Below are 10,789 nucleotides of genomic sequence, written 5' to 3' on the forward strand. Positions count from 1 at the left end.
ACGTAAAAACTATTTCTTTAGGGTTTCATCTAAAATCATCTTATTCCTTGGCCAAATAAGACTCTCTCCCTACCCCCCATCTCTTTCTCTCCCTCATCCACTGTGTAGCTTTCTGTCATGTATTGATGTATCTCTCATCTACCTGTAACTATTTATCATGAACTTATACCAACATTTCCATTAAACTTCATCCTCATGGCGTCTCGTCTATCACTGATAAATACCGAGGTGGGCAGTATAAGCAGGAAACCGGTTGGCTTGCCATCGGGTCCTCACAGGCGGAATGTCCCCAAACCACACATTGATTCACGCAAACACTTGGTTCCCCACATGCAGCAGGGGAACCGCAAACTCAACGCCTTCACGCTGTCACGGGGAGAGCGCAGAGAGGAGAGTGGCGCTGGAAGGACACTCAGTCACACCCCTCGTGCCCCAGGCAGGTGGCACCAGCTCAGGCGCGATGCCCTTGTCTCTGTGCCCCTGTGTCCTGGGACCCTGGGCTGTGCGCCGCACACACCTGCTTCCCCGCTGGCTCCGGTTATTTCTACACGAAAAGCCCCGAAGTCTGCAGAAGCAAATGCACCCAAGACACAGGCGTGTCGTCCACACGGTGGTGGGGGCAGGGGGTGGCGACTCCTTGAAGGTGGAGTTTGTGAAGAAGCAGATGAGTCTGGGCTGGTGGCTGGATTTCTGTCCTGCACTGACCACACCCCTCGGTCCATGTGTGACACGGATCACAGGCACTGTGACTAAAGTAGGTCTCCTAGCCTCCGCCCCTCACACAGTGAGCCATGATTGTGACCTCACACAGTGAGCCATGATTGTGACGTCACATAGTGAGCCATGATTGTGATGTCACAGGGAGGGCCCAGCCCCGTGAGGAGGGGACAGGGGGGAACCAGGACCTGGAGGGAAAGACCTGAGACCGCTCAGGGTCACGGCCGCAGCCCCAGGCAGGCTCCCAGGCAGAGCCGGGGTCATCGGGAAGGGACCTCCTCACTGACCTGGGTCAGCCAGGTGAGTCTGATAGACACGGAGGAGGTGTCTGCATGCCGGCTGTCATGTCCTCCCGGACGGGGTGGGGCTCTGCCTCTCCAAGGGCACAGACCTGCGACTCGCCCCAGACCTCAAGCTCAAGCTCAGGGGAGACCCAGTCCTGTGGTCGCTGCTGTTACAGGAGAAGAGAGTCAAGCTCTGGGCGTGCGCCATCCCTACAGACACCAAGGCCCGTGTGCGTTATGATCCTTGGGCTCACCCCACTCTGCCCAGTTTTCCGTATCCCTGAGTCCAAGTTACCCAGTGCCTGTAAGAAACGGAGAGTTCAGACTATGGGCCCTGCCCTGGAAAAAACCAAGATGGTGGCCACCTTGGATTCAGGTAGTTGAGGCCACAGCAGATTACATCCCCCCCATGCTACAGGGAGCCGGGTTCTGCAGTAGGAGCCCCTCCCCTCAGAAAGCTTTTCTTGTCCTAGGTGAGGTCAACCACCTTCAGTTCGCAAGGAAACACACCCTGTTCTAAGATGCACCTGTGCAAGGCAAACACGGATGTTGAGTGTGTCCCTTCCTGCCCACCAAGCCTGTGTCCACCCGTCCGTCTCGCATCTGAGCAGAACAAGCCAGAGTTCAGCAGAAATGAACCCACCTGTCTGTGATCTTATTTAGAAGCCACCTGACGGGGCTCCGGGACACCTGGGGAGCTGGTAACACACTACTCTGGGCGTGTCTGCGAGATGTGGCTGAAGGACGTGAGCTTTCATTCAGTGGATGAGTTATCTGCCCTGTCCAATGTGGGGGCACCACCCAGTCCCTAAAGACCTACAAAAAAGAAAAATAGGTCCTGTCTTGAGCTGGAACATCCACCTCTCCTTCCCTCGGACGTCAGAGCTCCTGGGTCTCCGGCCTTTGGACTCCAGGACACACACCAGCTGCCCTGTGGGCCTCAGGCCTTTGCACTTGGACTGAATTATACCACCGACTTCCCTGGGTCTCTCGTGTGCAGAGAGCAGACAGGGAGTGGGACTGGCAGCTTCCATAACCCGGGAACCTGTTCCTGTACTAAATCTCCCCTTATTTACCCCTAGGCGACCTAGACATCAGAGCCTGTCGGTTCTGTTCACCTGGAGAATGCAGACTGACACAGTCACAGATGACAAGTGACAACATGATGGGAAGAGAGAGAAATCCTATACATGATGTCACCCCAAGAAAATAAAGATAAAATATAGAATTAGAAAGGAAATCCCTTGAGGAAATGAATCTTGAATGGAAAGAGTCAATTAAATATCAGCAGAATTTGAAATTGAGGAGGAAGCCTGGGACCCCACCATCTCTGAGCCAGGACGGAAACCTCCTGACTGGTGAGATGTTGAACGTGTCCTGAGGTCAGAACAGTGACACCCTATCCCCCACCACCACCACCACCACTTAGAGCTAGCCCACCTTGGGCAAGTTAGTGAATGTTTCCATGCCTAGCTTTTGAAAAACTGAAACAAACAAACAAACAAAGAAACAAAAAAAGACTGAAAGTACTATGAAGGGTTTGAACCAAGATTCAATATGCTAATGTTTCACAGAATTAAAATAGCAATTGCACTTTTAAAGAGCTGGCTGATGCAGGGGACTGCTCCCTGTGATTTCAGGAATGGTAGCCTAAACCCTGAGCCAGCTCCCCGGGAGCCCTCTAAGTCTCAACGGAAAACCGGAAGGCTAAGAGGCAGACAGGTTTGAAGGCCACGCAGAGGGCGCCCATGGGAATTGGGTTTAAAGAATACATATTATGCTTTAGAGCTTGCTCTGCTTTCCTGATCTCTTAACTATACACAATCTATAGCTAAAAATGTATGAAGCCTTGCACCTGAAGTCAGCATGGCGTCAGGGTGTTTCGAAGACCCTGACAGACTGGTCACTGTGCCCTCTATACTGATATCTGTAATCAGTAACTGTCAATGTAACCCAAGCGTCGGAAAGCTTATTGATGATTCGTAAGTCCTGACCTTGTATCTCCCGAATCCCCTCCTCAATAAAAGATACAGGAGACGGAAGTTCTGTGCTCTTCTCCACTAGAGAGATTAGCCACCTCCCATTCCCCAGACAAAATACAGTGTCCTGGATAAATTTGTTCCTCCGTGGTCTTGAAACCTCAGCTGGACAAGGAGTTTCCCGCAAAGCTGCAGCCTGGGAGGCAGCTTGGCCTCAGGCTGAGTTTTGGTTGAACTTTTTAAGACATTCTTTTAATATAAAATACTATTTTTAATACCAGGCCTGTAACAGGCATGCGAGTTTCTTTTTTATTTTTTTTATTAAAAAGCAAAATTAATCCGAATGACATGCTGGTGCCCCGTATTGGTTCTCAAGGTCAAGTCTTGTTTCAACCTGATGGAGCAGCTGGGTTTGACCCCCTAAACAGGGTCTGGTGAAACCACTGGATGACGTTAGCTGGGTGTCTAGAAACAGCCAGGTGCTTGTAGCTGGGTCTCTGGAAACAGGTGTTACACATCTGCTCCACAGAGCTGGTTGGTTGTCGGAGAGACGCCTGGTTAATCAACCTCCTAGAAGTTACTCAGTGTCCACAGACTCCAGGTCTTCCCTCCAGGAGAAATGTCTACATGACTTTCAGGAAAGGATTGGTTCCATTGGGAGGCCCTCCAAGTGGCCACTAAAGGCCTTTGCAAGAGTGACTCCTTGTGTCACTAGGTGCAGAGGCCAGGTGGTCCTGAGGTCAGGGTCTGGCGAGGGCCGCGTACATGCTGGACTCAGCTGTGGGCTCCATGGACGGTGGGGACACGGCTTGAGCTGCTCCCCGTATGAGGTTCCGCTGGTCCAGCTGCGCATACGTCACCTCCTGGGGGTCTCCTGCAGCAGGGCTCTGAGGGAGTGACCCAGGGTAAGTGAGTGTGGCCGAGGCTGAGGGGAGCGGGCGGTGGGTCGGAAGGACTGGGCGGCCAGCTTCCGTGGGGTCCCCATGACCGCACCTCCCCAATCTCCACAGTGGAGTCCCCTTCCACACAGAATCAGAGTTGGTCAGTGTGACCAATAGAACATTGCGGAAGTGAGTGTGTGTCACCTCCATGGAGAGGACACAGAAGACATGGTGGCTTCTGCCCTTCCCTCTCTGGCATCCCACCCTCTGTGGGAGGCCGGTGGCCATGGAGAAGCCCCCGTGCGGAGGAACTAACGCCTCCTGCCCACGGCCCTGCAGGGGCGCCTCCTGACCAGCGGGCCGTGCAGCCCCGGCCAAGCCTTCAGGTGAACGCAGCCCCCGCCATCGGGACCCCCGCCTCAGGAGGGGCCGTGAGCGAGCCCCACCCGGCAGACTGGATCCACCTCCCAATTCCTCACCCAAGACATGGGATAATTGTGGGAAGCTGTTCAGGTTGGGGTGCTCTGGTACCCAGACACCGATGGCTAATCCAAGGACTTACTGGGCGGTGCGTGCCCCGGTTTTCCCCAGGCAGTGTGCACACCGCGGCCGCATCTGGAGGGGAGAGAGCAGTGGTCAGTTCCTTGGGGCGGACCCCTAAAGGCAAATGTGCCTGAGCTCTCACAGGTGCAGAGTTCATGCCCACCCCTTCTAGGACATCCTGTCATATTCCCAAAGGCTCTCCCACCCCCATTGCTTCTGGAATGGTGCCGAATGCCCTGTTCCCTCCTCCCACGCGGTCCCCTCCCCTTGTCCCCTTACCTGCTGTGCTCTCTGAGATGCTGACAGTCGGGCTGAGCCTGCGGAGAAAGAACAAGTGAGCCCGGGGGGCACCTGGAGGCAGAGAACTGGGAGGGGGTCCACGGTATTTCCAGCCTCACCTCTCCTGGGGCCTCAGCTCCTCATCCTGGCTTCCAGGGGGCCCTGAGGACAGTCAGCGTGTGAATTAGGAGGGAGGCTGTCTTCCCAGCACCCCAAATGCCTTCCCACATCACCCCACCCTGACCCTGAGACTTACTGCATTTTTTCTGATGCTGACGACGGACGAAGAGGAAGACCAGGAGGAGGAGACAAAGCAGGAAGGCCACAGACACCCCGATAATAATATAAATATACTTTGTCATCAGGCCTGGGGAGCCGGGAAGATGAAACCAATGTATTGACAGCATGCAACTATTGAGCATCTACTGCATACCATGCATATGCTGGTGCTTGTCGTGTTCACATATATATATTTATAAAATATATATATATAAATATATAATCTCGCACATGCTTAGCAGTCCTGACAACTCGGGAACCATCACCCCCGGTTTTACAAAACCAGGGCCCTGAGCGCTGACGTCCTCTGTCCACAGTACTCTGACAAACCTGGAATGCGAAGAACAACAACGCCCATCCCTACCCCCCGCAGGAGGCAGCTCCGGGACCACGGGCCTCTGTCCCCATCACTCACCGCCATGGTTACGGCCCCGCGAATCCGTCCGTGTGTCTCCTAGGAGAGAGGATTCAGGAGGACACGCGTCAAAGGCCCGAGCTGGACAGAGCAGGCTCTACGTCTCTGTGCCCCCACCCTGGCGGGTCTCCCTCCCTGCGGGGCCCTCACCGGCTCCCCCAGAGCGGCCCTGCCCGTGGGGCTCTCCGTGAGGATGAACACACCCACGTCTGTCCTGTCCCCACGGGTAACCCCGCGGTCCCGCGCGCACTGATATTTAAGGTCAGTAATGGAACCGCCAGCCCCTCAGCGGCACCAGCCGCACGTCCCAAGGGCTCGGGGCCGCACCGGCCGGGGACGCGCTCCCCGGATCCGCAGACGCACGCCGTGCGCGCCCCGCAGGAGGCTCCGTGCGCAGCACCGCGCTCCCCCGACGCCCTCGGGAGGGACCGGCGCCAGAGGAGCCGGGAGGGCGCACCTCCGCCTGCGTGCCCGCCCCACGGGCACGGTCTCCCCACCGGGGACTCCTTGTTTCTCACGGCGGCCCCTGAGCGGGGCGGGGCGGCCCTTCTGGGAGGGAGGCGGCCCGGCCCTGACGGCCTCCATCGCCCGAAGCCCTGCGGTTGGAGGGCGAGTGGATGGAGCACATGGCGCGGGCGGGGCGGGGCGCATGCGGGGGTGTCCGTCACGGTGCCAGGGACACCCCTGCCCACGCGCGCCAGTACCGGTCACAGGCGGGCGACCGAGCTCCGGGGTCGGCCCCGCACAGGGAGCGCGTCCCGTGTTCCTTCTCGGGGAGCAGCGTCCCCGCCCCTGCCAGTGACCTGTCCTCACTGTCCCCTGAGAAAGTGGGGAGTGTCACCTGCCAGAGTGTCCTTCCCTCAACGCCTGGGGCGTCCGCGACGCAGCTCCCCGCCCTCGTTTCTACACTGCGCTGCCTGCGCTTCCCTTTATGGCATTTACTGCAACTTCAGGTTACATGTGTGTGCGATATGTGTATAATACATGTAACATGTAGAATGTATTAATATATTTATAATCAATTACACGAGTATAATATCATTATAGTAAACATCAATATATGCAATTATGTGATTTAGCTTATATATGTATAATTTAAATTATATAAATACTTTAAAAAGATAATTTAAAAGAACTTATATGACATATAGATAACATCAATTATACCAAATATACATTTTATTATATCATGTATGGATATAACATCTACATATATTAGTTTTAGAAATACATAAAATAATGGATAACATCATGTATAACAATGCAGTCTGCATTCATTTGTGATGATATCTTAATGTATTTATTATGTTAATTATATTGCTTTCATCTTTATATATTACCTAAAGATATACACTAACAATGGAAATTAGAGATCTGAAACTTCACACTGTAAATTATATATTTATATTTGCACATACAGACATATTAATATTTGTTTTTTTTTTTCTTTTTTGGTCATTCTAGTTAATTCTCCCCATTAGGGTTGGGAGGACAGGGACCGTATCTCCTCATTCCCCGTGTGCCCCAAGCCCGCCGCAGGGGGGCGTCAACTGCAGACGAAGTGACAAGAAAATACTTGCTCAGTGGTAGGAAGAGCCTGTCCCGCTGCTCCTGTCCCGCGGATCGGATTTAAACGTGGTGCCCTGTGTCCCTTCAACAGCGCTGTGCTCAGGATTCCCCCACGGGGGTCTCTCTGCCTGCAGGTGACTTACAATGTTCAGGTACAACCGTCAAGAGGTCCCTTTTCTCCTACTGTCTGAGTTGGAAGCTGAGCTATCAGTTCCTCTGTCCCTCTGTCCTTCTGTCCCTCTGTCCCTCGTCTGCAGATAGGAGGACTGTGACCACAAGGGGCGCTGCAGAGCTGCGAACAAACCCTGAGGTCTGCGCTCTGGCCGCCCTGGGCTGGTTTAGCCTCTCCAACTTGTGTCTTTGGGCAAAAAATGGGAGCTTTGTTTCTGCAGATTTAAAAACGCGGGACTCTCAGAGGTCAGGCAAGCACCCCTCATGGGCGGTTGGTGGCAGGAAATGCTTTTACAGGGCCTGGCACCCAGTAGGTCAAACCTGCAGTTAATGCCACCGCAGTCAGGGACATTAGTGACAGACCGGAGTGCCAGCCCCTTGCTGTGGTCTTACAGTTCCTAAGCCCAGCCCGGGGCAGAGGGTCGAGCCACAGAGCCTGGTGCCACACACGGAGCCTCCGAAGCCCCTCCAGGCTGAAGCGTCTACTCACCAGCTGAGGTGGGGGGCTCTGTGTGTGTGAGGGCAGTGGAGCTGACCGCTCTGGGGGTTCCTGTGAACAGGGCAGGAGAAGGGCTGATGCTATGGGGGTGCTGGTGGGGTCCCTCCCACTTGGCCTGGGCCCTCTCCACCCTGAGCACCCACCCACAGCCCATGTTTGCATCACTCAGTCCCTGATCCCATCCTCAGTAAAGGGGGTGGGGCTCAGGAGACCTAGGAGGGGCACCCTGCTCCATCCTGCTGTGTGGGGGAGGGGTCAATCCTCTCCCCTCCCCCCACCAGCCTGCTCTTGACCTCACAGAGGCAGCAGAAAGCTGGTCCTGAGGCTGAAGTGTCCCCATGGGACTCTGAGTCCAGGATGTCTCAGGGACTGAACACACAGCACTACCCAAAATCCCTGGTCATGGTCCCTGGACCACATGACAAGCCCAGTCCTGGGGGACCACACAGGGCACATGCTGCCTGGGGCTCCAAAGCCCCGCCCATGAGAAGGGAAGTTTAACGCCCTCCTGAGGAAAGGACTTATGTTCCCTTGGAGGGGTTCTGTCCCCACCTGACCTCTGGGGGTCTCCTCCCCACCCAGCCCAGCAGGGACAGCTCTGTGCACACACACAATGCTGGGTCAGCGTCCATGTCATGGGGGTGTCCAGATGGGCCCAGGGCTCCAGGGCCCTGAGCTGCATGTGAAGTTTGAGGGACATGTGGCAGAGGAGCAGGGGGTCCCAGGGTGGCAGGGAGCCTCGGACAGAGTACATGGTGGGGACAGGGTGCAGAGACCTGGATCACACCTAAGGGTAGAATGGAGACGTCCTCACCTGTCCCCTCCAGCTTCAGCACATCACTGCGCTTGGACCACCAGTTCCCTGTATGATAGAGGCAGCGATAACTCCTGGCCATGACTTCACTCCCTGCAGGGATGAGGAACCTGGCCTCTGTCCCCGGTGAGCCACGCCGAAGCATGCTTTTCTCATCCCCATGAACAGATACTCCATTGTATTCAAGGCGGAACTTCACAGCCCCCGCTGGGCCCCGGCACACGATGGTCACAGGCTGTCCCCGGCGGAGCACAGGGCCTGGCTCGGCGCTGATGGAGGGTCTAGGCCAGACCCCTGGGAGGAAGCAGAGCTCAGGATCCATGGGGAGGAAGTTGCCGACCTCACAGCCCCCCGTTCTCAGTGCTCCCCTCCATGCTTTCCCCCAATTCGCAGAGTTGAGCAACCACCCCAACTCCCGGAGTAGAACATTCCCACTGTCCTTCCCCCAAATGCCACCGCCCCCATCCACTGCAGGGGGCAGTGAGCTCTCATCACTGCGGTGACTCCCCCTGTGACCCAGGACCCTCAGGCTTGGAGATATGTCGGGCTTTTCTCAGGGTGACACAGAGCAGGCTGGGCCCAAGGCGTGTCTCCCTGCCACAGCCATAAATTAAAAAACGTAGACTCACCGTTCTGCACGCAGACGGTCTGGCCCAGGCAGAGCACTGGAAGAGAAGCCGTCGTGAGAAAAACACCCAGCGCCCGGCTCCTCACGGGGCTGCATCGGGGGCCTTGATGGAGGCAGGGGCTCAGCCCCCGAGAATTCCCAGCGCCCTCCTCAGCATCACCTCTGAGCACAGCCCCTCTTCTTGCTCTGAGTTTCAATAAACCCCTGTCCCTTCTTCCAAAGAGCTGCTCAGTCTGATCCAGTCCCCATACCCAGGTACCTGCTTCTAGGACTCAACCTCCCAAGTCAGACTTGGGTGGGGGCAGCGCTGAGGGCTCAGACCCCCAGGGGGGGACCAGGAGTCTCCTGGGGCTGGGGTCAGAACACAGCGGGGATGCAGATGCCTTCCCCCAAATCCCCCTGAATTGTCGCAGGACGCCATCCCCGCATTCCAGGACTCACCAAGGCCCAGGAGGGCGGTGGGACAGGGGCCCATGGGAGCCCTGAAGCCCGCGTGCCGTCCTGGAGCCAGAGGGTGAAGGGCAGAGCCTGCAGCTGGCACAGGGACAGGAAGTGCTGGTCGGGGCCCGTCTGGGGGTTGCTAAGTCAACATCCTTGTGCAAAGCGGAAGAGCTTTCTCCAGTTCTTCCCACGTTTCCTGCTAATGAGGCAGCGGAGGGCCTGGGCTTCCAAAGCCATTACCTCCCTGCACGCTCGGAGTCTGAGCTCAGCTCCAGCCGCCCCCTCCCCGCCCCCTGCTGAGCGTGGGCCTCACTTGAGTCTCCGGGACCAGGCAGAGCAGGGATTTGTGCAACCAACTGGCATAAACATCACCTCCAACCCCACCAATGAGCCGTCTCTTTTTTGGGCACAGCGTTCCACCGCGTCACCCTGACATGTGCTCACACATACAGTGGGAAGCCTACGGTCTCCCCCCAAGCCTTTAATGTCATGCTCTATGTGAGACCCCAGCAGGGCATTCAGGACATTAAATAAATGCTGCTCAACAAGCTCTCTTCCCATCTTCCCCACAGGGGGCGTGGAAACGGGAGGAGAGGGAGCCCCACCAGCTGATACGAAATTCTAAAGGGATTGAATGGTCAGGAGAGGGCGTGGGAGCTGTTCCTGGGGTGGGGCCCCTGGGACACCCACCGGGTGCTGGGACAAAGGGCAGGGCCAGGGGTGGGGATGGCGTGCATGCACTTCGCAGCTACTGCGGCAATTATGTTGCAGGTAAATGCAACAAATCAGCTCATTGTACAGCTTAAACTTACACAACGTTTCATTTCAACTTATTTCAATGTTTAAAGATTAATCGGCATCAGCATTAATTGGGATGTTGCAAAAATGCTCCAGCAGGGGCCCTCAGGCTGCCCAGTCCTCCTCCTGGGACTGTGTGGGGTCATGACCCTGAGGACCGTGCCTGTCATGGGGTCTCCGGGACAGAACCTGATCCTAGGATGCCCAGGGGTCCTGCTTCGTGGTGTTTCCTGGAGACGCAGATGCAAAGCCCGCCCCAGGTCATCCAAATCAGCCCGCTGCCCCGCACCCCACTCCTCCTGCTCAGGGAACCTTGGGTTCCTGCCCAGCAAGCAGCCTCGGGCGGGGGTGCACTCATCCGCCTGTGACCAGATCCTCGGGCCTTGATGGGACCTGGAAGGAAGACCTAATGACGGGTGAGCCGCCTTTCTCTGGAGCCCAGGCTCCCAGAGTGCGGCGTGGTCTTGGCTGTAAGCCTTGGCGGCCTGGCCC

The 10,789-nt window shown here is 56.1% G+C and overlaps 1 long non-coding RNA gene across 1 annotated transcript; it reads right to left on the bottom strand.

Annotated features, from left to right (window-relative positions):
• Nucleotides 1–3,671: 3,671 nt before the first annotated feature.
• Nucleotides 3,672–4,698, bottom strand: LOC149995429 (uncharacterized). The gene is made up of 3 exons (XR_016507868.1): nt 4,684–4,698; nt 4,424–4,476; nt 3,672–3,867 (listed from the first exon to the last, which is right to left on the bottom strand). It is a non-coding gene; the product is annotated as an uncharacterized LOC149995429 (long non-coding RNA).
• Nucleotides 4,699–10,789: the final 6,091 nt, after the last annotated feature.

Source organism: Furipterus horrens, unplaced genomic scaffold (assembly GCF_987537825.1).
Source record: "Furipterus horrens unplaced genomic scaffold, mFurHor1.1.pri manual_scaffold_13, whole genome shotgun sequence".
NCBI lineage: Eukaryota > Metazoa > Chordata > Mammalia > Chiroptera > Furipteridae > Furipterus > Furipterus horrens.